We start from the raw sequence: 27,535 nt of genomic DNA, 5'->3' as shown, positions 1-27,535 counted from the left end.
ATGTCTGTGTTTGTATATTTGTATAGGCTTCGTGTACAAACCTTTGATGGTAGCCAGGAGGTTTGCAGAGCGCCTTGGTCTCGGAAAAGACAATTTCATGAGAGCCCACAGAGTTGTAGCAATGATCAGCAACGGCCGAAGAATCAGTTCTGCCGTGTTTCAGATCTGACTTGTGCTCGTGGACACGATCAGAAACATGACGTTTCGTTTCTCCAATGTAGCAATCACCACAACTGCAACTCAATTTGTAGACTCCAGGATACTGTAAGTCGGAACAACATCCTTCACAGATGGAATCAGATCACGGATTTTATGCACTGTACTGAATCGGACTTGGATCTTATGTTTGTTTAGAATTTTGGAGATCTTTTTGGTCACGCCTGCTATGTATGGTAACGTGATAGTTTTGGTCGGAGTTTCATGTGGCTGTTTCTGTATGGTGTATGGTGGGAGAGTCAGCGAGAAGGTTCGGAAGGGGGGCGTGGCCTCAGTCCGTATATGAGGGAGATGCGCGGGAGATTCGGGATTGTTGCAGTGGGGTCTCAGTCTGTTCAAGTGAACGTGTCTTCAATAAAGAAACCATCTAAAAAAGTGTATCAAGTCGTGTTTACACTTGTATATTCGATCGCTGGCCGATTATGCAAATATCTCCCGTCAATAGAAACTTTAAAAAACCCAAGTGGTAATGTTTATCTGAGACAGGATTAAAATCCGAAGCTTCCACTTAGCAAACCTCAAGTTCTCCACACTCTCGATCGTGGCATCCTCTCCTCCATCCCGGTACTTCAAAATTGACACATGTTAATGTTGCACGTAGATGTTTGCTCCAGGCTAGGCCTGGTGTACTTGTGTGAACTATTGGATATGTAATGACAATGGGGCCTGCATGCAGTGTGGAAAAACTAGTGGCCACGGGAGGTGGTGACAGGGGTGTCGGTTGCGAGTGCGTGGGGACTGGTGGCTGCGGGAGTGTTGGAGAGGGGAGCGTGGTCAGGAGACGGAAGAGGACGGTGGAGTCTGCCGGTCGAGGGAGCATCCAGAGTCAGCGAGAATGATCGAGGGGGGCGTGGCCTCGTATTGATATGTGGGGGAGATGTGCAGCAGACTCGGGGCTGTTGCAGTGGGATCTCCGCCTGATGTCAAGTGACCGTGTCTTCAATAAAGTACCAGCTCAAGAGAAGTGTGTTAAGTAATCATTACAGATAGAGAAATGTTGCTTCTTTCTCTTGTGTGAAGTAAATACAGACCACATTTACCACGTAAATGTGTTGTTTCTATAATGATAACTTTCACCCCGTGTGTCAATCCACTGCTGGATGAAACCTTCCTACGCAGTGTCGGTCATTGGGGCTGTTTCCCCATTAGCCGTCGATTCCTAGCGCAGTGAGTTAACTACTGTGCTCCCTCTCCCCTCAGGCATTTTTTTTTACATTGTAAATGGTCAGCGCTGGTAGGAATGCTTGCGAACTATGTGTGGGTAATGTTAAGGGCAACCGGAAAATGTGCAATATCCGCGTTATGAAAACTGGACTTTCCCTTTATACAGCTTCGTGTGAAGTGCACGACCACACAGTTGGTGTTAAGCGGGCTGTGTGCCCAAGGACTGTGGGGCACATGGCTCACCCGGAGCTGCCGAGGGCCGTTATCGCGATGGCTCTGTTGGCGACGTGCGGAGCAGGTAACAGATTCTCGTTCTCTTATGCACGTGAATGCTATATATTATGTGCAAGAGCCTACTTTGTTTGCTGGTACACCAGAATATACGCGTGTAGACACTCATAGCTTCACAGCCGTGGAATTCACATGTTTGCTTTTAGAGGTCGAATGATTCGGACGAGAGGCCACCCTGGCTATAGATACAGTGAGGGAAAAAATTATTTGATCCCCTGCTGATTTTGTACGTTTGCCCACTGACAAAGAAATGATCAGTCTATAATTTTAATGGTATGGTTATTTAAACAGAGAGAGACAGAATAACAACAACAAAATCCAGAAAAACGCATGTCAAAAATGTTATAAATTGATTTGCATTTTAATGAGGGAAATAAGTATTTGACCTCTCTGCAAAACATGACTTAGTACTTGGTGACAAAACCCTTGTTGGCAATCACAGATGTCAGACGTTTCTTGTAGTTGGCCACCAGGTTTGCTCACATCTCAGGAGGGATTTTGTCCCACTCCTCTTGGCAGATCTTCTCCAAGTCATTAAGGTTTCGAGGCTGACGTTTGGCAACTCGAACCTTCAGCTCCCTCCACAGATTTTCTATGGGATTAAGGTCTGGAGACTGGCTAGGCCACTACAGGACCTTAATGTGCTTCTTCTTGAGCCACTCCTTTGTTGCCTTGGCCGTGTGTTTTGAGTCATTGTCATGCTGGAATACCCACCCACGACCAATTTTCAATGCCCTGGCTGAGGGAAGGAGGTTCTCACCCAAGATTTGACGGTACATAGCCCCGTACATCGTCCATTTGATGCGGTGAAGTTGTCCTGTCCTCTTAGCAGAAAAACACCCCCAAAGAATAATGTTTCCACCTCCATGTTTGACGGTGGGGATGGTGTTCTTGGGGTCATAGGCAGCATTCCTCCTCCTCCAAACACGGCGAGTTGAGTTGATGCTAAAGAGCTCCATTTTGGTCTCATCTGACCACAACACTTTCACCCAGTTGTCCTCTGAATCATTCAGATGTTCATTGGCAAACTTCAGACGGGCATGTATATGTGCTTTCTTGAGCATGGGGACCTTGCGGGCACTGCAGGATTTCAGTCCTTCACGGCGTAGTGTGTTACCAACTGTTTTCTTGGTGACTATGGTCCCCGCTGCCTTGAGATCATTGACAAGATCCTCTCGTGTAGTTCTGGCCTGATTCCTCACCGTTCTCATGATCATTGCAACTCCACGAGGTGATATCTTGCATAGAGCCCCAGGCCGAGGGAGATTGACAGTTCTTTTGTGTTTCTTCCATTTGCAAATAATCGCACCAACTGTTGTCACATTCTCACCAAGCTGCTTAGCGATGGTCTTGTAGCCCATTCCAGCCATGTGCAGGTCTACAATCTTGTCCCTGATATCCTTGGAGAGCTCTTTGGTCTCGACCATGGTGGAGAGTTTGGAATCTGATTGATTGCTTCTGTGAACAGGTGTCTTTTATACAGGTAACAAGCTGAGATTAGGAGCACTCCCTTTAAGAGTGTACTCCTAATCTCAGCTCGTTATATTAATGAGGGAAATAAGTATTTGACCCCCTCTCAATCAGAAAGATTTCTGGCTCCTAGGTGTCTTTTATACAGGTGTAGGGCTGTTATGGAGGGGCTGTTTGTACATAGGATCAAACGGCGAACAAACACAGTGGGCGGAGCTCCGGGAGTACACGGGGGGGGGTGCCCGCAACAACGTCCGCATCGGGCAGCCTGGGGGGTAGGGCTGCCCGGGGTTGTGATCCTGGGGGGGATATAAAAGGGGATGACAGAGAGAGCTCGGGGCTCAGTATTAGAACGAAGAAGGGAAGACTGAAGACCCGGGTAGCTAGAGCCCTGGACTCCCCTGAGACGCCGCCCTTGTCAGGGCCGCGCAGGACCGAGCCAGCGGCGTGGTCCCGTGAACCAGAGTCAGCACTCTGGGACTCCGGGTACCGTAGCCCGACTCGCCAGTGTCGGGCCAGACAGCCTCCCCTAGCCCGTTAGTGGAGGACTCGGGGGTAGGTCAGGGATAGCTAGGGGTGTATCCCCAGTTATACGGGTGAGGGGGCCGATACCCCCTCGAGTGTTATATGCCCACTGTTGTACTGTAAAATAAATACACGTGTGCCTCAACCTCGGTGTCAAGCGTCCTCACCGGTACTTCAACTGGAGTCAGAAGTCCTACGAACATGGAAACGCGCAATACAACTCGGGCCAGAGTACCGCAGGAGGAAGACACTGCTGAGATCGTCGAGCCCGAGATGGCTCCACAAGACATGGTGCAGCCGGGGCCTGACGCCTACTTACCGGGGCATCGGAATGAAGAGGGGCCGCAGCCAGACGCGTTACGGCTGGCTCACGAAAGGCTGGCGGAGCTGCTGTATGCCGCTGCTGCCACGCTGGAGACCATCACGCGATTGGGGGCTGGCGGTCCACCACGGGGCGAGGGGAGCCAACGACCGGGGCGCCTTCCCGCCATTTCAGAAGAGTCGAAATTTGAATTTCCCGCCATCGACGCCGCGGCTGCTCAGGGCGTGGCCAGCTTGAACATCGGCTCCGACATCGGCCTCGCTGGAGCTGCCGCGTCATCACCGGCGGAGGGTGCGTCATCGCAGCTGCGACAGGCGATTCCATCGGCCGTTCGCGCCGAGCCACAGCCGAGTCGTGGTGACAACAACCTGCGGGGTTCTACAACAACCGCTGCGCTACACCAGAGACTGCCCCCGCTTAAGGAGTTTGTCGGCGCGGAGGGAGACTGGGGCGGCTTTCGGCGACGCTTCCTCGCCCACCAAGAAATGGCAAACTGGTCGGACGAGGAGGCTCTCTGCGCGCTGCCGGCGCTCCTCGACGGCGACGCGCTCGCCGCCCTCACATCGGCGCCGAGGGAGAAGCGTTCTACGCTGCCGATGGCGCTACAGCTGCTGGGCGGGGTCTATGGACCTTCAGCTGAATGCCGACAGCAGTTTTACGATCGCAAGCGGGGTGAAAAGGAGTCGCCCCTGGCATACCGGACGAGCCTCCTGGCGATGGCGAAGACGGCCTTTCCTCGTATGGACGACGATGGCGTGGACGCGATGGTCACGGAGAAAATCCTCCTCCTGGCAGACGACCTTGACATCGCTGTCGTCGCACAGGAGGACGCGGAGATGACATCTCTCCAGGCTGCGCGGCTCCTCCACGCCAACCTTCTGTCACTGCGGCGGAAAGCCAGCAGGGCATCGGCCGGGCGTGCGGTGGCTGCAGCCACTCTTCCGACGGAAGAGCTCTACGCCGTCGACCACCGACGGCAACAGGCGACAGGAGCACGGTCGGGCCGGGACGGGTCGAGCCGCTTCGACCGTCCATCATCTCCGACGGCGCTCCCGCGTTGTTTCAACTGCGGCGTCCGGGGCCACGTCGCCTCGGGGTGCCGCTCTCCTCGACAGCGCGGGACGACGCCTCGTCAGGACGCCGGCCCTCCTCCTCCCAAGTTCCAGCAACATGATCCGGCGAGTCGCGGCACCACACATGTTTGGCCAAAGCACTCACCTGTCGCACACTCTCGCACCACAACGAACGGGGGGCCGATGTTGCGCTGCGACGGGCCAACACGGATCACTGCGGGGACTCAAATCGAGCCCGGGCAGTGGTCCGTGTTAGCCCATCGCGTGGTGGCCGCGTCGTCGGGGTCGTCGGCCGTGGTCGGACACATTGACGGGGTAGAAGTACGCATCCTAGTCGATACGGGGGCATCGGCGACAATCATTTCGGAGCTAATTTACAATATTCTACCTGTACAGAGCCGTCCTTTACTGCCGGTTAACGTCCCATTCTATGCCGCTAACGGGGGCTCTCTCGGCATCATGGGACAGATTCGAGCGCAAATTTCTATTGTCGGGGCCGATTTTTGTTTCCTCCTCGCTGGCGGTTCCGTGCCTGCTGGGGACGGACTTCTTAGGCAAAATGCCGATTCGAATTTTGATCGACCAAGGATGCATTGAGCTTCCGTCGGGGCGACGCATGGCGTTCCTGCCTTCCCCTGCTGCGGCTCGGACGGCGTTCGCAACAGTACCGGCGTTCGTCGTTAAAACAGTTCGTGTGCCGCCGGGAGCTCAAATGTTAGTGCCTCTGAAACTTCGTAGGCCCTTCGCTAAGGGCGTTGGGGACCAGGGTGTTATGCTGGGACCGTCTAGGGCCGGGGTTAATGGACCTCATTTAATTCCGGCCCAGACCGTTGTAAGAGGGGACGAGGACCCCTTCATCGCGGTCCTCAATGTGGGGTCGCAGACAGTAGTGGTTCCTCAAGGGACGGTGCTCGCTCACGCGACGCCGGTGCCCTGCGAGGAACCTGTCGCGAACCACGTTGACACTGCTTCCCGGACGCACCCGCATTCGGACGGCGATGAAGGGTGGCTCGACGCGCTTTGTGCGGGATCGACGGACCTGTCAAATTCAGAGCGCCAACAGCTTAGATCGCTACTGAAGGAATTTTCTGACTTTTTCAGTCGGAATAAATACGATTTGGGTTGTACTCACCTGCTGCGTCACCATATTGACACGGGTGACAGCGCGCCAATTCGCCAAAATCCGTTTCGGTTGAGTCCCGCCGAAAAGGACCATGTCAAATTGGCTGTCGATGACATGTTAGCCGCCGACATCATTTCTCCCTCCACCAGCCCTTGGGGAGCGCCGATTGTCCTGGTTAAAAAGCAGGATGGCTCATTGCGGTTTTGCGTGGATTTTCGGCGCCTTAATAAAATTTCGGTTGCCGACGCATACCCGCTCCCACGGATGGACGAATCGCTGGACGCCTTGGCGGGAGCGCGATTCTTCTCCACACTAGATTTACTTTCGGGATTCTGGCAGCTTCCTCTGGACGATGATTCAAAGCCTAAAACCGCTTTCCGTACACCGCACGGCCTGTTCCAATTCAACCGGTTGCCGATGGGCTTACACTCAGTGCCGGCAACTTTCCAGCGATTGATGGAATTGGTTTTGGCTGGATTACAATGGGAGTCGTGCCTGATTTATTTGGATGACGTTATTGTCTTTGGAAAAACTTTTGACGAACATCTCCAGAGGTTGCGGGCGGTTTTCCAAAAGATGCGGGCTGCTAATTTGAAATTTAAGCCCCAAAAATGCCATTTGTTACGCGAGTCGGTGCGTTATTTGGGGCACATCGTGGGGCGCTCAGGTATTGCTACCGATCCCGCCAAAACGCAGTGTGTCAGCTCCTGGCCGACTCCAACCTCGGTGGGAGAGGTGAGGAGTTTTATTGGCTTCGCGTCGTATTACCGACGCTTCGTCGCAAATTTTGCGACGATTGCCAAACCCCTACACGCTTTAACATCTAAAGGGGTTCGGTTCCACTGGGGTCGGGATGAGGAAGCTGCTTTCTGCTCCCTTCGGGTCGCCTTGGTGAAAGCTCCTCCCTTGATTTACCCAGATTTTTCGAGGCCGTTTTTGCTCGACACCGACGCGAGCAACACGGGTATTGGAGGCGTGCTTTCCCAGGTGGTTGACGGCGTGGAACGGGTGGTTGCGTACGGCAGTCGGGTGTTGTCTCCAGTGGAGCAAAGATATTGTGTCACCCGTAGGGAACTGTTGGCAATTGTCTATTTCATCCAACAGTATCGCCCATATCTGTACGGTCAGCATTTCACCGTCCGTACAGATCATGCGGCACTGCAGTACGCCCTGAAGGTTCAACAGCCATCGGGACAATTGTCCCGATGGTTGGAGGTCCTCCAGGATTTCGATTTCGAAACCACCTACCGTAAGGGCGTTCACCACACCAACGCGGACGCTCTGTCGCGCATGCCAACCGCCTCCGAATGTGCATGCCTCCTGGGGTCGGGGCGTTGCAGGCCAGCAGGGGACATGCCGGTTCCAGTCCTGGCGGCCGCCGCCGATGATGAAACATTGCTCCCCGATGATATCGCGGAACAGGGAAGAGATTCCCTGCTTGGATTGCCCGTTAATGAATGGGGGCGCCTCCAGATGGAGGATACCTCCCTCCTCGCGCTGCGTCGTCGCGCCGGGGAGAGGGGGCGTGGGACGGGTGATGCCGACGCATGGGAAATGCACGCGGGGTTGCTTATGCATTGGGACGGGAAATCCCACCGTCACCGGCTGGTGGTCCCTTCTGGGTTACGGGGTAAGGTGGTGTGGGCTGCTCATGAGCGCCTCCTCCACCTGGGTACCCAAAAGACCCTCGCCTTGCTCCAGCTTGACTTTTTTTGGCCGGGCATGACACGGGATGTCACGGATCTGTTGGCAGCATGCCCTCGGTGTGCGCAGCGCAAACCACCAGCACGGGAGTCGAACCCGCCGTTGCAGTCCATCACAGTCTCCAGGGTGAACGAACTTGTAGCGCTGGATATCCTGGGCCCATTTCCCGCCACCCCTAGGGGCAATAGATATTTGTTAACAGGGGTTGAGTACTTTACGCGCTGGCCTATGGCCTGGCCCCTGGCCAATCAGTCGGCAGCAGCCATCGTGGACGCCTTTGTCCAAGGCTACGTCATGGACAAAGGTGCTCCGGAGCGGCTGCTGACCGACCAGGGTAAAAAAATTTCCGGAAAACTCCTCAAACAGGTCTGTGATCTCCTGGGTACGAAGAAAATTCGTACCTCTCCCTATCACCCACAAACTGACGGGATGGTCGAGCGTCTGCATCGCACCATCACGTCTATGTTGTCACACCAGGTTTCGGAGTCACAGACCAATTGGGACTTGCAAATTCAAGGGGTCCTGGCAGCATATAGATTGGCCCCCCATGCTGCGACGGGATTTTCACCCTTCTTTCTCATGTATGGCCGCGAACATGACCCACCTGTTCGGGCACAGCTGCAGATCCCCGCGCCGCTGGGTAAGACAAAATTGGACGAACACGTTAAATTTAACCTTGAAAAACTGACTGAGGCACGGGATGCTGCCATGCTAAATTCCGACAGGCGTCAAAAGGCGAACGAGCGCCTCAGACTGGCACGCGCGCACGTGCTGCAGTGGAAGCCAGGGGACAGGGCATGGCTGCACTGTCCCCAGGTACCACTCGCGACCTCCTCGAAACTGGTGCGGCCGTGGCGGGGCCCCGTCGAGGTGGTCGAGGTTTTGCGACCTCAGTGCGTTCGTTTCAAGTGGGGGAAGCGCCGGTGGTTCGTTCACCCCTCTAGGCTAAAACCCTTCGTTGCGGTGCGAGGCCCTACTCCACACACGCAGGGCCAAACATGTGGGGGGTCGACCGACTCGGAGGGTCCGTCTCTGTTGCTCTCGCCTGACGTCTTGCCGGCTGTTCCGCCCCCAGGTACATCAGGAATGACGGGCTCGCGCCCAACAACCCACACGGGGGATGCCGAGGGTCTCGCCACTTCAATCGCGGACTCACCTCGAAAGGGACAGCTGCCATCGGATGGTCCGCCATCTGGGGTTGGCCCATGTGACGGGCCTGCGGCAAGGACGCGCGCAAAAATGCGCAGACTCTTGTAATGCACAGGAAGACGAAGAAAAAAAAAATTTATTGAGTTTTTTTGAAAAATTTTCACGTGTTATGGTTACTGGGCGCTGCGTTGGTGGGGCGCTCTTGGCACGTTGTTGTTGTGGCTGTGTGTGTTGTGTGTGTGTTGTGTGTGTCTTGTGTGTGTGTTGTGTGTGTCTTGTGTGTGTGTTGTGTGTGTGTTGTGTGTGTGTTGTGTGTGCGCTGGGGGTTCCTGGCGAATGTATATACTTTGCTTTTACGGATTTCGTATTTATTCGGGGGGGGGGGCGCGTCGGTTTATTCTCCCTTCGGGGGTATGGTTATTGTTGTTGTTCGATTCGCGTTCTGTTGAAAAAAATGAGGCACACACGAGGGTCAAGGGGTAAAGGTACCTTTATTGGAATTGTTGCAGCCGGGACGGCTGCGAGCTGTGCAGGGGGGAGTGATGTAGGGCTGTTATCGAGGGGCTGTTTGTACATAGGATCAAACGGCGAACAAACACAGTGGGCGGAGCTCCGGGAGTACACGGGGGGGGGTGCCCGCAACGACGTCCGCATCGGGCAGCCTGGGGGGTAGGGCTGCCCGGGGTTGTGATCCTGGGGGGGATATAAAAGGGGATGACAGAGAGAGCTCGGGGCTCAGTATTAGAACGAAGAAGGGAAGACTGAAGACCCGGGTAGCTAGAGCCCTGGACTCCCCTGAGACGCCGCCCTTGTCAGGGCCGCGCAGGACCGAGCCAGCGGCGTGGTCCCGTGAACCAGAGTCAGCACTCTGGGACTCCGGGTACCGTAGCCCGACTCGCCAGTGTCGGGCCAGACAGCCTCCCCTAGCCCGTTAGTGGAGGACTCGGGGGTAGGTCAGGGATAGCTAGGGGTGTATCCCCAGTTATACGGGTGAGGGGGCCGATACCCCCTCGAGTGTTATATGCCCACTGTTGTACTGTAAAATAAATACACGTGTGCCTCAACCTCGGTGTCAAGTGTCCTCACCGGTACTTCACAGGTAACAAGCTGAGATTAGGAGCACTCCCTTTAAGAGTGTGCTCCTAATCTCAGCTCGTTACCTGTATAAAAGACACCTGGGAGACAGAAATCTTTCTGATTGAGAGGGGGTCAAATACTTATTTCCCTCATTAAAATGCCAATCAATTTATAAAATTTTTGACATGCGTTTTTCTGGATTTTGTTGTTGTTATTCTGTCTCTCACTGTTCAAATAAACCTACCATTAAAATTATAGACTGATCATTTATTTGTCAGTGGGCAAACGTACAAAATCAGCAGGGGATCAAATACGTTTTTCCCTCACTGTATGGAACTTTCCTAGAATAGAAAAGAATGTCAATACCTGGTGATTAAAACTGCTTTATAACAATAAAAACCAGAGTTGAAACGAACCCAAACCACAACGGAAATACAAAATTAATCGCTTATTTATTTTTGCCAAAACCAAAAATGTAACTAAAATTTATTTTATTCTGAAATGAATCCCCCAAACAGGATTTGGTTACAATTTTTTGCGGCTGGGGCATTAAAAGTGGAAATCGCCGGGATCCTTCGGCCACGATCACTGTCATTACCTCTTACACTAGAGCAGCTGCTCGTTAACTGTGGGCCCTCAGAGACTCAATAAGAGAATTTGTACATGGAGCTCAGCACATGGCAGAGGGCACAAGAACGACACAATTAGAAGGTGAGGGAGCTACCCTCACTTAGACTCGAAAATAGCCATGTACACTGGTGACAAAGACACACAGAGACAAAGACGGGCTAGAGCCGCCAATTTTGCCGATAACATCTAATTAAATTTGACCCCATGTTTGACATAAACATGACATTGAAGGGGTTAACTTTTGCTTTACCTATTAACATAATCATTCAAGAGTAGATTTCAGTCTTTTCAGCTGGGCAGTGGTGGTTAGTCCAGCGCTGCATAGAGACAACAGTGAGGGTTGTTGGATCACACACAGATGCTGTGAAATTCCCTTCCTATGGGTGTCGAGGAGCATCCATAACCCTAGCATGCCAGGAGAATGCGGTAGAGTAAATGGATTTATATTATTTGTCCCATTTTCTCTATCGCTGTAGGATAGAATTGTCTGTTTTTACATATATGGTTATGACTGTGATGGCGCTTTGGGTAGCAAAAAAAAACTTTACTTGACTGCGGTGTTGCTACCTCGCACGCATCGGTTTTCCCTAGGTTATGTGATCTCCTCTAATATGTAAGTGTAGTGGTTTCACACGCGCTAAGGGGGGAAATTGCACACATGTGCATGTGGGTTACAGTGGGGGCATATCGGGACACGTGGCTGTTGCCAGGGGCCGAAGGGTGCGTCGGAGACGGGCGGCTGGGCAATTAAGGATGCAAGGCTGTGATTGGCTGGTTGTTGTTGTTGTTGTGTGTGAGATGGCGCCTCCAAGTCTGGGAAAAGAGGCAGGTGGCAGCGGGGGCTGGGGGCGAGGGGCGTGGGGGGGACGCCAACTAATTAATTGGGAATTAATAAGGGTGGGGATAAATAGAAGGGAGTTTTGGAGTTGCGGGGAGTTGGAGTGGAGTCGTGCCTGGGAGCGGATGCAGATGGTCGGAGCTGAAGACAGGGAGTAACAGAAGAAGTATAGGGTAGCAGTGGAGTAACAGAAGAAGTATAGGGTAGCAGTGGAGTAACAGAAGAAATATAGGGTAGCAGTGGAGTAACAGAAGAAGTATAGAGTAGCAGTGGAGTGAAGGAAGAAGTATCGTGTAGCGGCTGGAGTGAGACGGAGAAGCTGCGAGAGAGTGGCTGGAGTGAGACGGAAAAGCCATGAGAGAGCGGCTGGAGTGAGATGGAGAAGCCATGACAGAGCGGCTGGAGTGAGACGGAGAAGCCGTGATAAAACGGAGTGAGACGGAGAGACTGCGAGAGGGCGGCTGGACTGTGACGGAGTAGCGGGGAGGAGAGTCGAGAGAGACGGCAGAGCGGACTGAGCGAGGCCGGCGGAGCGCGGCGAGTGAGCAGAGAGCGCGCCAGAGAGTGTTACTGAAATGTGCTGCATTAGTAGAAATAAAGAGACGACAGAAAAGCAAGAAATTGTCCGTGTAACGTACAGCACTACATAAGCACTAATGAATTGGCCGATAACATCTTCATATATAGAGGACCGCAGAGCTGGAGTGGGGGGATTTAGCGCCTTGTTGGCTGCTTTCCCGCTCATGTGTAGTTTCTCCTCGCGCGGCGGCACGTTACAAGTTGTAATTATAACTATTAAAGTATATTTGATCAACACTGTGCAGCGTGCAATATTTATTGCTTTGACTGCCCATGGTGTATGCATTACTGAATGCACATTATAGCTACCATTAATGCATTGATATATACAGTTATTCCGTTTTCTGTATTCTGGGTATGTACGTGCCATTTGGAACAACTTAAACAATCCACAGTTTATATTCTATGGTTATTTCGGTAAAGCCACTTAGATAGAAAAATAATTAAAATATAACGATGTTTTGATTGCAACTTAAGCAATCGTCTTCAGGTGAGAGAGAGAGAGAAAGCTGCTGAGACAAGGTCTTATATAGACCTGAGATGGGTGCATTAAGGTAGGTAGGTGGAGCTAGAGATGGTCCAACCACAGAGGCTAGGGCAGTGGCCTTTTTATTGTGAGAGATTAACATGTCAATGGCTGGGGCAGTGGTCTTTGTGCTGAGAGATTAACCTGTAGGGTGCCACCAAAGCTGTGGAGGTGGCCATTGTATTGTGAGAGATTAGCATATCAATGCTAGTGAGACATTCAGCCTGTCAATGCAAAGACATCCAACCTGGCAATGCAACTCAGAGAGTCGAAAATAACAGCTAACATCGGCAGGTGGGATGGAAACATCATAGCCAGTTATGACTTAAACTGGTTAATAATCCACAGTTTGCATGCTATGTGCACAAATTTAGTTTTGATGGAAAAAACCATCGTCTTTAGATGTCCAAGAAAAAACATCATTTTTGTCCAAGCCCTTTCCTTGTCAAACTATGTGCGCTAAACAAAACCGCGCTTATATCGATGACAGAATAAAAAAACTATGCTCCGCTGACATGATAATGCACACTCCAATTAAAATGGATCTCTGCTGGCGGCAAGGCCCAATCATTAGCCAAGCAAAATACGTCCTTAGCAATGGCCTCATTAGCAACAGGCGTGCCTAACAACAGGTGTTGTTAGTAACAGACATCCCTAGCAACGGCTGGGCCTGCAGGAAGTCACAAAGAACCTGGTAGACAGAATAATTGATTGCATGATGCAATAATCAATCGGAGCAATTAGTGAATGATTGAGGTTACAATTACAGGAATTGAAGCCAGTACAGATTGCAAAGAGTGGAAGTAATATGCTCTAAGTGGGGGAGGCATCTTAGCATTCGAGTTGCCACATTCCATACTAGCTGAAGCTTCTGCACCAGGACAAATGGAAGCTCTGCATGAACGACATTACCATAATTCTTTAGTTACTGTACAGTTTACTGATAGACAGCCAGTTTTGTTTCATCATGTTGAGCTTCTTTTTTCACATGCTGGTTCCCTGCTTTAAGTTTTACCCACCAAGCAACATAGCAGGAGGCTGTTTCTTCCTGACCTGCTTTCTGCTTTTACCATCTACATGGCAGGGGCTCGGTCCCATTAGCAGCAGTTGCACTTTAACAACTCTGGCACCCCCCCCCCCCCTCTCAGCCAGTCTACATAACAAAGGCTCAGTCCTTTGTTATGTAGACTAGCCATAGTTTCAGCCGCACTAACCTTACCATAATAATAATAAAGGGGGTCTGTCCTGGCTCCTCCCCCCTCAACCAATATATATACGGGGTCAGATCTCTTGGAATTTCTCATTTACTTGATACAGCAAGTGTGCTGTGACGGTTCCAACTGAAGACGGAAGCTTGTGTTGCTTCCGAAACGTCGTGTTTTTTATTTTATTTTTATTTTACTTTTATTAATTTTAAGTAAAAAATTTTACCTACGTGACTTTACCGAAAAAACCCAAGAATATGACATTACCATAATCAAGACGCGTCGATATACGCAAGCTGACAATAAGAGGGCGAAAACCACGGAGTTGTCGAAGATGAAAAAAATCCAGATTTGACCACAGCTGCAACCTACGTAAGCATGTTAATGCTGCGGTCAAATAAATCCAAATACAGGTTTTTTTTGGGGTTAGATTGCGTAAATATATAAATGTGTCGTTAAACCCGCCACCACCCGACACAGCCAATTAGTAAGGTTTGTCACGTAAACAGAACATGCCAATTCGTTACTAGTGTAATGACTCAACTCGGAGACAGTAAGACTTTTATTTAACAAGCACCATCGGGATAACACACACCCTACGTGGGTGCACACTATTATTATTAAGTCCGTCTATTGTCGGCGGCATTACTTAGTTAGAACAGTTGGTAGGCTGTCTGACTCGCAAAGCCCCGGGATGGTGAAGACGGAGATGACGACGAGGAGATGGTCACAACAACGAGAAGGTGACGACGATGGATTTGAGCAGCACGACGGGGATCCCACTTCCAGCAACAGCCACAAAGTCCCCCACACTCTTATATTCTCAGCGTGGACTTGCTCCACCCTGGCCACGCCCCTTTTCTGGAACCTACTCACGGGTTCCCGGGGCTTCCCGATGGGCCCTTTATGTGACCTTTCCCCTAGATGTCCCTCTCTTGTGTATATCATGGCCTGCTGACTTGAGTTCCTCACATACACCGCAGTTCCCCTTTTCCCCAGCAGCAAAGCTATGCCACTACACTAATACAGCACATCGGTGTGTTGGAAAGCAAAGCCACAACATGGGCAATCAGAGTACGACGTTTCGCCAGTACTTACAACTAGCTTCATCAGGCGACAGACAGATTTGTGGAGAAAACCTCCTGTTTCGTTCTTTAAATAGAGTGGTAGATTTGATTGCATCACTTGTGAGCCCTTCTTGAGCGATGTAGGGGTGGGGGGATTTAATGAATGCATATGTAGTGACATAGAACGGTCACTACTGTGTCGGCCCGTACGAGGGCTGGGGGCCCCAAGGGGGTGCCTGGGGGGTCACGTGGTGGAGGGATCCGGACCTTCCCAGAGGTGGGGGAAGTGAGGCGTGTCCTGGGAAGGGAGGCGTGGCCTGGAGAGAGCCAGCCACGCCTGGGCGGAGCCGGTCACGCCAAAGCAGATATAAGCGTGGTGTGAACGCAGAGCGAGGCTGTTGTACTGTACTCCAAAGAGAAGACATCATCGGTCGTCAAGTCCCGAGTCATCGTCCTGGGCCAGGCAGGCCGTTGCCTGCCTGGTCCAGTCTGTGTCGTGTTCCAGAGTGTTAGTGAGTTGAGGAAGGTGGTCACCACTTCATGTACAGTGTTATATTACTTACCGTTTAATAAATAGTGTTGCCTCCAAGCTGCGTGTGTGTGCACCTAATTCGAACCCACTACACATATGAATGACAATGGGTATTCATTGTCGGTTGGGTTATTTATATGGTAATCAACATACGTTATGCATGCACATTATGCAAACCCATTGTTCTTGTACCTCCTGTCGATTTTCTTTACTAATATAGTCGTACCAAGTATGGTGACCTGTATAGGCATTCATTTTAACAATCTATTATTTGATTATTCACTTCCAAGCAGCACTAAGGCTGTAGCTATCCGAATGCTTAAAATAATTTAAATTTCTCTCACTTTCAAAAGAATCCCGAATTAGTCTTGGCCAGTAGTAACTAGTTTTGCACAGAACTTAAACATTATCGATATCAATTGAGTGTCCTTGTTGGCATGCGTGTTCTGCCACTGCCGACGGTTGTTTTTGGGAGTATTTAATATCTATTGGTGTTCTTTAAGTCTCGTGCTGATCATTCGTCCTGTTTGCCCACCATAGCATTCGCCACAAGTGCAATGAATCCGGTACACACCTTCTGTTGATATCTTCAGTAATACATATTTCGTACCAGATATTAATTTCTGTATTTTATGAACCATACCAAATCTGAATCGGATGTGACATCTGGCTAGTTTATCTTCCTGAAGAGCTTGGCAGGGTGGTTCCTTGCCGATTAGATCTTCTTGGCAACACAATATGTTTTTGCCAGGAAGACCGCCTTCAGATACTCTCATTGGCAGATTACCAGGCCTGCCTGGTCAAGATCACAGTATGATAAAATCTGGACCAACAAATGTTCCTGCTTCTGTAGTTCTTGCTTCTGCAAGCAGAGCTTACCGGAATTCCAAGAGGCGCTCACCAATAGGCGAGAGGAAACTATAGATGAGGTGCAACATTATCTATGGAAGAGCGGAGCATACAATCATCTGTCTTGACTTACTCATCGGTGGAACCATGAAACGGGAATAAAGATAAATAAGTCAGGAAGGCCATATCGAACCAAATAGACTCCATTTGCCTCTTGAACCGAATCCAAGGAAGTGTCGATCCACCACAACGTTTAAGAGGGATATAAGTTCCTCTAATTATACCCAGAATTACCCCGTGATCAGTCTATGAGGGAAGATCTTTGAGCGAGTTTTGGACACGAGGATTAGAAACATCATCACCCTATCACCCAACCAATGCGGCTTCGTCAAAGGATGTGGCACTACGGACGCCATATTCGCGGCGAGGCTCCTGCTGGAGAGGCACAGAGAGAAGAACAAAGCTGTGCACGTGTCGTTCCTCGACCTTGAAAAGGCATTTGACAGGGTCCCCCACGACCTCATCTGGCACTCGCTTCGATCCCATGGAGTCCCTGAAACCTACGTGCATTGGGTGCAACTCCTATACAAGAACGTCACCAGTGCAGTCAGGTGTGCAGTGGGCATATCACCGCCATTTCCCATCAGCGTTGGAGTGCACCAAGGATCGGCCCTGTCACCACTCCTGTTTATCCTGTGCATGGACACGATCACTGCCGACCTGCACACGCCCCTCCCATGGTCAATTCTCTACGCGGATGACGTCCTCCTCTCAGATGAAGAGAGAGGAGAAGTGGAAAGACAAACGCGCCTGTGGAAGGAACGTTTGGACGAAAACGGGATGAGGTTCAACATCAAAAAGACGGAGTATATGGAGTGTGGCCCCCAAACCGACGGCACCATCAGTATTGACGGAGAAGATCTGAAGAAAGTGATGGACTTTAAGTACCTGGGCTCCACCATCAGCTCAGATGGTAGCATCACGACTGATGTGAGGTCACGAGTCAATGCGGCGTGGATGAAATGGAGGCAAGTCACCGGAGTCCTCTGTGATCGGAAAATGCCGGATAGGCTGAAGGGAAAAATATACAAGACCATCGTCCGACCGGTGGCACTCTATGGATCCGAGTGCTGGCCAGCCACAACTGTACACGAACAAGCTCTCCACACCATGGAGATGAGGATGCTCAGATGGAGCCTCGGGCTCACTCGATGGGATTGTGTCAGGAACGAAGACGTTCAGAAGCGACTTGGTGTGGCCACCATTGCGGACAAGATGCTTGAGGCAAGGCTTCGGTGGTACGGCCATGTGATGCGAAGTGAAGAGTGATCAGTGGCCAAGACTGCCGTGCGTATTGAGCCAGAGGGCCGCCGTCCACGCGGACGTCCGAAGAAGCGATGGATGGACCGAATAAAGGAAGACATGAAGACGGTCAACGCATCCCCTGAAGATGCCCTGGACCGAGCCAAATGGAGAAGACAATGCCGAAAAGCGGACCCTGCGCCACAGCGGGAACAACGCTAGGAAGAAGAAGAAGAAGAAGTCTATGAGGGAAGATTGAAGCCAAGTTCCCGAACTGTTAAACCCTGAGCGAATATTAGGTGAGGTGTATGTCCATGATCATGAGTTGAATCACACACAGGCTGGATAAACCCAATGGACACCATGGCGTCCAATACATCAGTGGCAAGTTCATCTGTGGGATCATCAACCCAAGAGTTGAAATAGCCCAGCACAATAGTGTGGGGAAATTTCAAAATTATCAGGGAGATCACCTCTGAGGGAATGCATCTCCCAACATACAGAGAAGTGAGGATATAAATACTCTGACCAAGACTAAAAAAACCACCAAGACTACCCAATCTTAAGTAGACAATACAAAAAATTAAACCGTTGAAAAAGGGGACAAATACTGATAAAGGTGAAGGGGCAAATACCCTAGCACTGGCCTCTGAGGGGGAGGAAGGGACAGACGGCCTCAACAACAACTGACATTCGCCACTAAGTGGCGGTGACGTCACCACGTCGCTTGTGTCGGGCTATGTCCATGTTGAGGCCACGTGAAGTGTCGAACGCCCGCTGGCAGGAGGTCAGGTGGCAGATCCAGGTGCCACGGGTTGTCTGATTGAGATGACTTGCTGATGAACCACCTGTACCCCTACTGTGCCAACTTTCTGTGCTTTACCCACCCGGCGCTCTGCTCGTTGTTGTGAACGTCGCTTCCCCCCCTCCCTCCGTTATTTTTGGAGTGTGACTGCCTCCAACTGCCCAGTAGCGTCCTTCACGATCCTCCTCCACATAGGCCGATCTTGACACCACTGGTATCAGTCATCAGCAAGTCCACTCAGCTCCACATCCTCCTGTACCACATCACTCCATATCTTCTCTAGCCTGTGCCGTGCCCATTTAGCCCCCTCGATCTGGCCGAACAAAAGCTGTTTCGGCATGCGGTGGCTGGGCATGTGGGCTACATGACCCAGCCAACGCAGCCTTGCCTGCCGGAGGAGCTCACCGATGGGACTTTGTCCACATCTTTCAAGGATATGTGAGCTCCTCACACAATCCATCCTGGTTAAACCCAAGATGGATCGTAGGTAGGCCAGCCTAAATGTTTCTAACCGGCGAAGATGTTCCATTAGGGGGGTGACCATTTCACAAGCATAGAGAAGGGAGGGCATGACTGTGGTCAAGAAGACCTGAAGCTTCGTGCAGAATGACAGACCAGGTAGCTTCCACACAGCGAAAATATAATGCCACTCGCCTGATTCGGAGTGAACCCTCTGCTGTCAAACCGGAGCCAGTCATGAGCACACTGCCCAGGTATGGGAAACCATCCAATCTCTCCACAACTGCCCTATCACCAATTGGGAGTTGTGCGGGTGGAGTGTCCGATGGTGCAAAATACCCAGGCAGGTGCTTAGTTTTGGTGGGGCTGATAGTAAGTCCCCACCTCTTAGTAGCAAGCTCCAGTTTCAGCAGCAGCGCCTCCAACTCCTTCTCTGAGTGAGCAGCAATTACCAGATCATCAGCATACATAACATGGTTGAACAATAGGGAGCCATCCCTTAACCGCACCTGAGAATCGATCAGCCTCCCATTGTATCTGTACCAGATGGAAATTCCTCCAGTACAACTGACGTGGTCGAAAAAGATGTTAAATAATGTGGGAGCCAGAGGACATGCCTGTCGCACCCCAAAGTGAACAGGGAATGACCCCGAATCCCGGCCACATAGTTTTACCCGGACTCACTCACCATCATGAAGGTCTTTAATGATCATGAGCAGTGGGTCAGGGACTCCGAAAGCACGAAGAACAATCCAGAGCCAAGGCCTACTGATGGTATAATAGGCCTTGACCAGGTCAATAAAGCAGAGATGTTGGTCTTTTTGGAATTCCCTACACCCCTGCTATAGCAAATGGACAAAAAATATGGCCAATGTGCAGAACCGCCCTTTCCTGAAACCACATTGGGGCTCCGCAATTCTCTCCTCAGCGTGCCTGGCAAGGCGATGTTGAATAATCCTTGCCAGGACCTTTCCCGGCACACTGAGGAGTGAGATGCCCCTGTAGTTGTTACAATCTGTGCGGTCCCCCTTCTTCAAGAGGGGGAACACCAGGGTATCCTTCCAATCCTGTAGAACCAGTCTAGTGGTCCAGACTGTTGTTATGATGTCATGTAGGGCAGTCTGTGCACAAACGCCACCCTCTCTCAGCATTTCGATTGGGAGATAATCTATGCTCGGTGCCTTTCCTGGTCTCAGGCTCTGCATCGCCTTCAGTACTTCCTCCACAGATGGTACCTCAGCCAGCACCGCAGTCTCAGCAGGGTCATCTCCACTTTGATCCACGATGTTTTCCAGACTGAGGGATTTCCACTCTCCCAGGACCTCACAGAAATGCTCAAAAAATCTGCAAATCTGTTCCTGAGGGTCGTAGATTGGATCACTGTTCTTTCCCCTAATGATGGTAATAGGTGTGGCGCTGCAGGTTACTTTTTGGATGGAATTAAAGAGCGATTTGTGATCGCAGGCCATTGAGGCATACTCCATCTCTTCAGAAACCCGCGACCACCAACTATCCTTGCAGCACCTCACGGCTCTCTGAACCTCTGAGCGAAGGCTGCGGTAAGCCTCTCTAATGTGAGATGCTGTAGACGATGAGAGTGGTCCTGTCGTTTTTGCTCAGCTAGCCTAAACACCTCCTCTGTCAGCCAGGGTCTCCGAGGAGGTCTGGACCGTGTACCCAAAGCAACCACTGCAGTCGCATGAGTCACAATCCTAAACCTCGCCCATTTCCCCTCAACATCAGGAGTGGGGGACGATGCCAACCCCAGCTGCAAGCGATGATGTAATTCTCGCTTGCAACTTTCATCAGCTAGCTGAGACCATGCCGCTATGAGTTTGAATGAGGTCCTGGGTGTACACCAAGGCCGTAATTATAATATATATTGGGGGGGACACATCCCGCCCAATTTTCAAATATGCCGAAAATGTCCCCCCAATATATTGATAAAAAAACTATTTTGCTATGCTATATAAATAAAATATACAAATTGCTAAACCTTGACCACAATATCTGGACTTGTCTTCATATAAATCAATGCGTAGATGTCTGTGCATATGATTGTGGTTATGGTTGTACTTTATTAATCCCTAATCTCTGCCATTACATACAATGAATCAATAAATATAAAAATGAAAAGTTGAAACAGAGCAATGTAATACAATACATTATTGTAAAAATTTAAATAAAAAGTCCATCCCATGTGTTAGTGAATTTTTTTATATTTTAGGCAAGAAATTCGTTTTCAAAATTTGGTCTCCCCCAATGTTGACTCCGTGGCTACGGCCTTGGTGTACACCTCCCACCGGAGTGGAAGAATGGCAGGCGCATCTTACAGATGACAAGTCGATGGACAGTGGGCAGATCAGCTCCACGGTAGGTCCTGATGTCAAGGACATGGGCCCGCATCCACTGTTCCATCACTATGTAGCCCAGCAGATGTTCTTGCTTGGACCCAGAATGCATCCATGATGTTGTGTGGATGCGCAGGTGCCGGAACAGCATGTTGATAATTACAAGCCCATGGGCTGCACAAAAATATAGCAGCCTCTTACTGTTGTTATTGAGCTGATCTGGTAATGTCTTCCAATCACTCCAGAGGTGCTAGCATCATGACCAACTCGGGCATTGAAGTCACCCAACAAGATGACTCGATCCCGAGGGGCCACTTTAGCCAGCACCTGTGACAGGAGGTCATAGAAAGCATCTGACTCATCAGCCTTGCCTGCATCCCTCCACGGATGTTCGTCGTCGGTTGGGGCATAAGTAACCATGACCACCACTCCTCGCCTCTGGTTGATGGAAAGGCGTGCCCAAAGTAGCCTGGGGTTTACAGCTTCCCACACCTCACTGCCACGCTCCCATGCCCCCTTCATTATTTTGTTCAGGAGAAGAGCCACTATCTGCTGTTTGGCAGTCTCCTGCCCCACGTAGAGGAATGTCCACTCCTCATGGTTGCAGGAGCCAGAGCCGGTCCACCGGACCTCCTGAATACCACAGAGATCCAGGTGGTACTGATCCAACTCCTGACATAGGAGTGGCAGCCTCTCTTCTGCAGTGAGCGTTCGAACATTCCACATGGCCATCCGAAGTGGCTTTTTGTTGTTTCTGGAGGAGCCCCGAGGGTAAAGTCTCCTGGCTCCACCAAATGGGGTTTGGCCAGGAGACGTTATAGACGCCTATCCCCCCGGGGCATCCAGCACACGCTTAATACGTTTTTTGCATCGTAGTTTAGTGGTAGTTAATTGAAGGTGGAGGGGTTACCAGCTCTTCGCACCCATTCAGAGCCCCCATTTGGCCGCTGTGGTGGTTACAAACGCCATGAAGGGAAAGGCCAATACAAATTGGACATCCCACCATGGCACTGCCCACCACAGCATTGCCATCCGGCACCACGAGGTAGGGGGTTGTTTTTCCAGGACAGACAGCCTCACGCACACAAACACGTGCAGTCTCCTAAAGACCAGGTAGCCTAAACAGCGGTGGAGGTGGCCGAATCGTTGCAGAGACGGCTGTATAAGTGATGAATCGGCCGAGCCGCGGTGGAGGCAGTTGAACCACGGTGCAGTGGCATGGTATAGGGGTGTTGTATATTATTGCAAAATTTGGATTTGTCATAGGTGTGTGGGTGTTTCGTCAGTTGGTCTGGTGAATGTGAACGATTAGACTGATGGCTGGTTTGTGTCAGGTTAGCGGTGGTGATGTTTGATGAATGTCAGGAGAGTAGTGCATCTGGTGAGGGTCAGGTGGACTGGTAAGTGGTGTTGTGAAACCAGTGAGCAAATGGGGAAGATAAGATACCCCGATAGTACAAAAAAAACGTAGCATTCACAATTGTACAGTATTTCCAACGATTACTTTAATCTCTACTTTACAAATTATATTGTAGGTAACGCAATAGTTAATCCCCCAAAATCAACGTTTAATTGGTAATTTTAACATGAAAATAAATATGATAAAGGCATAATTTAAATGTTTTCATATGTATCAATGTTTATCTTTGTGCATCTCTATTCATCTCTGTTTGGGGCGCCACAGTAGCGAGGAGATGTGATCTCCCTCGCCTGGTACGCAGGAGCCTGTAGTCCTTTGGTATTGTCCTCCACATTTAGAAATGTGTGTTTAGATTATTTGGCTACTATAAATCCGAATATAGGTTAAGCTAATTTAATTAGCCACTATGTGTGACCAGGTCATCAATGAAAATAGCGAATAGCTCAAGTGGAATTTACCTTCTTCTTAGTTCTTTCGGTAAAGTCACGTAGAAGGGAAGTAATAAAATAATAAAAATAAAACATAATAAAATAAAATAATTCTCACGACGTTTCGGCTACAACGCAAGCAGCCGTCTTCAGGTGAAGACGGCTGCTTGCGTTGTAGCCGAAACGTTGTAGCCGAAACGTCGTGAGAATTATTTTATTTTATTATGTTTTATTTTTATTATTTTATTACTTCCCTTCTACGTGACTTTACCGAAAGAACTAAGAAGATGAATCCCTGCAGTCACGAAAGCTTTAAATCGAAATGGAATTTACCTGCTAAATAAAATATCAATTGCGTCTTTCCATCTCTGTTTTCATCTGTGCATTTCGCAAAAATAAAGATATTGTACATTTGTCACACACAGACCTCCCGCGTGAGACAAGGCATGCTGCTGCTGCCTTACATGAATGGGCAGTGGTGATAACGACTGTGGTCAGTTTTAGTCTCAGATTCACGAACAGCTGCGCTGGTCAGTCTGCAGCACTTAAGATATGGACTCAGTAAGCGACGCCAGCTGCATACTATGTTATTATTATTGCATGCGTTTAAATTACATGTTTTTGGAAGATGTTTGCACAGGTCATGCGAGGAGCGGCGTAGTCGTGGCGTCCGAGGGAGACAAGGTCGTCTTGAACTGCGCTCTGCCACGGAATGTGACAACCCGCAGTTTGGAGAGTATACAATGGCGAAAACACGACGTGAATGTGAGTTCGTGCGAAGAGTGAAGTCGCGATCGAGCGACATGAGTGCAATGTGAGCATTATGGGTGTCTGTAAGGGTTTGTGATTGATGCAGCTGGTGAGCGGTGGCCAGAGGTCACAACCGGGTACCCGATACCCGTACCCTACCCGATACCCGGCTACCCGTACCCGGCCGGGTACGGGTACGGCTACCCGTACCCGTACCCGTACCCGGCCGGGTACGGGTACGGGTAGCCGTTTGCGACCCTGGTGCGGCCGGGTATGGGTACGGGTAGGCCGTGAGTCACTGGTGAGTAACCGTTTGTCACTCATTTCGGGTAGGGTACGGGTACGGGTAGGGAACGGGAACCCGTACCCGGCCGGGTACGGGTATCCATTTGCCACCCTGGTGCGGCCGGGTACGGGTAGACCGTGAGTCACTGGTGAGTAACCATTTGTCACTCATTTCGGGTAGGGTACGGGTAGGAAACGGGAACCCGTACCCGGCCGGGTACGGGTATCCATTTGCCACCCTGGTGCGGCCGGGTACGGGTAGACCGTGAGTCACTGGTGAGTAACCATTTGTCACTCATTTCGGGTAGGGTACGGGTAGGAAACGGGAACCCGTACCCGGCTGGGTACGGGTACCCATTTGCGACCCTGGTGCGGCCGGGATATGGGTAGGGGTAAGGAATCAAAACCCGTTTGCGACCTCTGGCGGTGGCGCAGTGGTGAGTGCACCAGCGGGTAATTTCCCGCCAGGACCGATGTTTGATATTACAATTGTTAAAATCGGGGATGGGGCGAGTTGTATATCCAGTAACCGCATTCAAAATGTAAAAACACCGTTCCCGGTTTGCGGCACACATATGGATTTACAATGCAACATGTTCACTTTTTAACTGAGAAACGAAGGGAGTAGCCATTGTGTGATATGTAGCACATCGGACTCATCGATAGACAGGTCGCGTGTTTGGTACACCCACCCTTTCCAAGACGTCTAATTAGCGTGGAAGAGGAGGCCAAATACCCTCTAGAGAACCCTCTAGTGGAGGCGCTTCCACCAGCAGTGGCGCAAAGCGAGAAATTACAGGGGTGCACCTGTATCCTTTCAAATGAGATACGAGGATAAAATACCCCACGGCGGCTTTTGTACTGTGACGCGTGCGAACCGGTGCATTTGTAGTAGAGTTACCCACTCGATGTTCACAAACTGGGAGAGCTAATCGTTGACAAGGTTTTCCAGCTCAAACTAACGGTCAGGGTCTCACAAGTTGTGAGAGCTGACCATAAACAAGGTTTTCCCGCGCGACCTAACGGTCAGGGTCAGATAGGGTGAATTGGGATCCTAAAGCAGATTGGGAACGACCAATCACAGGGTTCCACAAGGTGGCCGGGGATTGGACAACCCGGCCACGAACAAGTATAAAGCCAGAGCGCTCAGAGCTCTCGGGGAGTTCGACTACACGAAGACCCAAGACGGCGGAAGAAGCCTAGGACCCTGGACCAAGCCCTCCAGCCCTTATACGGGCTAGGGTTCAGAGTAACCAGTGGTCGGGGAGACATTTTCCTAGGTCCAGTCAGAGGACACTGAAAGAGCGGGATATTAAGTAGCCTGTAGGGTGCGGAGGCTTGTACGTTCTGAGTGTAACGAGTGAGGGGACCGTATACCCCTCAGTGCATAGGGACTGTGTTCATAAGACGAATAAAAGTGTGTGCTACAAAAGACGTTGAAGAGTCCGTCTGTACAACACTACACATTCATTACTAAAATTCCAATTAAAACGACTGCATGTTCTATAATTTCGAAACTGGCAATCGACTAGGATACGTTTACCCTTTAACAAGTTGATTTGTTATCCATGATCCGCTGTAGCGGCCGGCGAGGAAGATGGGGCTATTCCCCGCTTCAGGGCGTTCTCACTCACACAAAAGACAAAGATCCCCTGTATAGCCTTAACAGACTGTTGGGGCAAGTGCTGTTAGCGAGCACCTATGAAGCCCGGCACGGTACACAAAGAGGTGGGTGGCCAGTACCACGCCCGTCCGCCTTTGTCTCCCTAGTGGCAATGTTTAAACACCGCACTTGGTAGTCATTTGAGGCTGACTCGACCTAGGGGAGGCCCAGGACCGGTTCAAATAATCGTCACTAGTGTTGGCCGTGAGCGAGAATTTTACTTGGGTCGCCGGGTTCGCAGCGCAGCGTACTGACTGCTACACTACCGCTCCCCGCTCCCTCCTCCCTCTACACTACCTCTCTCTCACACACATGCACACACGTGCGTGCACCCGTGTGAGAGAAAGTTCGGAGACACGTGCACGTGTGTGCCTGTCCTCGCAGAGCGGACTCGCCGGTGGCGGGAACAGCTATGGGCGTTGGGAACCCAGTGCGCTGAGCATCTCCATAGGCGGCCATGAGTCAGCGGTGGAAATGTAAAATTCCCATTACGAAGGGGTGAGTAGGGGGGCAGTTTCCCATAGCCACTACCCAAGCTGCTGATGATGTTGTTGCTCTAGCTGATGTTCCTGCTCCTCCACTGCTAAAGATGAGGGAGGGAGCGGCGCTGCCGATCTCCTGTGTGGACATCTGATGAATGTGTGCGAGTACATTATATGTGTGCTCATATTCTATATATATAAAAGGGAAATTTGTGAAAATGTGTGTCTGTTCGAAATGTTTAGCATACTTCCCAACATGCAACACACTTGAAATTTGGCATGTTGGTAGCTTCCAGACTGTATACAATGCAAAACGTATAAAAATATACTTTTGTATTTTGGTGGGGGGGGGGCGCAAAAACTGTATATATTTTGCACGGCAAGTGAGCGGTGATGTCACATCTGTAATGTTACCCGCATGCGGAAGCGTTACGCAGTGTGCCTGCTGACGTCACGCACCCCCCCACCCTCCGCGTAAGTCGTGTATTAATCCAAGACAAGAATCCTAGCTGCTCGCTAAAACCACTTTCCACAACAGCCTGTGAAGGCTATATTGGGAATAGTTGTCTTTGAATATATGTCACGTGTATGCTAAGAACCTTGTAGCCTGAATTTAAATCCATGGCTAACATCAGTGGCGAGCAACATCTGAATCGCTCCTGGGCACTCTCTTCACTATCCCGCACTGACCAGGGGTGAGGTAATGGTCACACAACCCTCATGTCCGAAAAGGCGTGCAGTGGCCTTCATTGACCAGTTGATTGACAAAACATAAACTGTATACAGCACCTTCAAAAACACTCAATCTACGTTCAGGGTGAGAACCAAATGAATTGTCTTGATGGTCTACACGTGTCATCTGCTTAGATCATTTACCACTCGAAGAAACTTGAAAAACCATCTGTTTTTCATGGACTCGCCTTTACGGGGAACATATCAGATGGGAACGCTTCGATGGCTTTCCTCAACAGTTCAAGTCAATGATTCTGGGCATTACACTTGTACCCTGGAAGGGAAAAGCACTTCAATCGTCAACAACTTCTGTCTGGATGTCAAAAGAACATACATCACCACCACCACAGCAACAGGTATTGGAGACTTGTCTGTCTACACAAGCTGACACGCCCTACACGTCCATTATTTACCCAGGATAACTTCAGTAAGTCTCAGAACTTTTTCAGGAAGGCCTCGCATTAAGATATATGGATAATTCCATTAATGAGCGCATATAAATGTGAGCAGAAACTGGA

The 27,535-nt window shown here is 50.4% G+C and overlaps 1 long non-coding RNA gene across 1 annotated transcript in view; it reads left to right on the top strand.

Moving 5' to 3' along the window:
• Positions 1 to 1,577: 1,577 nt before the first annotated feature.
• LOC133349841 (uncharacterized) overlaps positions 1,578 to 27,535 on the top strand; it is a 43,922-nt gene continuing 17,964 nt past the window's right edge. Inside the window, exons 1-3 of the long non-coding RNA XR_009755988.1 lie at positions 1,578 to 1,678; positions 23,734 to 23,870; positions 27,153 to 27,373. This is a non-coding gene — a long non-coding RNA (uncharacterized LOC133349841). The remainder of the gene's footprint in view (positions 1,679 to 23,733; positions 23,871 to 27,152; positions 27,374 to 27,535) is intronic.

This window comes from Lethenteron reissneri, chromosome 31, assembly GCF_015708825.2.
Source record: "Lethenteron reissneri isolate LAM-NWPU_2019-01 chromosome 31, ASM1570882v1, whole genome shotgun sequence".
Lineage (NCBI taxonomy): Eukaryota > Metazoa > Chordata > Hyperoartia > Petromyzontiformes > Petromyzontidae > Lethenteron > Lethenteron reissneri.
Note: the sequence above shows the minus strand (reverse complement) of the source record. Positions and strands in the feature narration are given on the sequence as shown.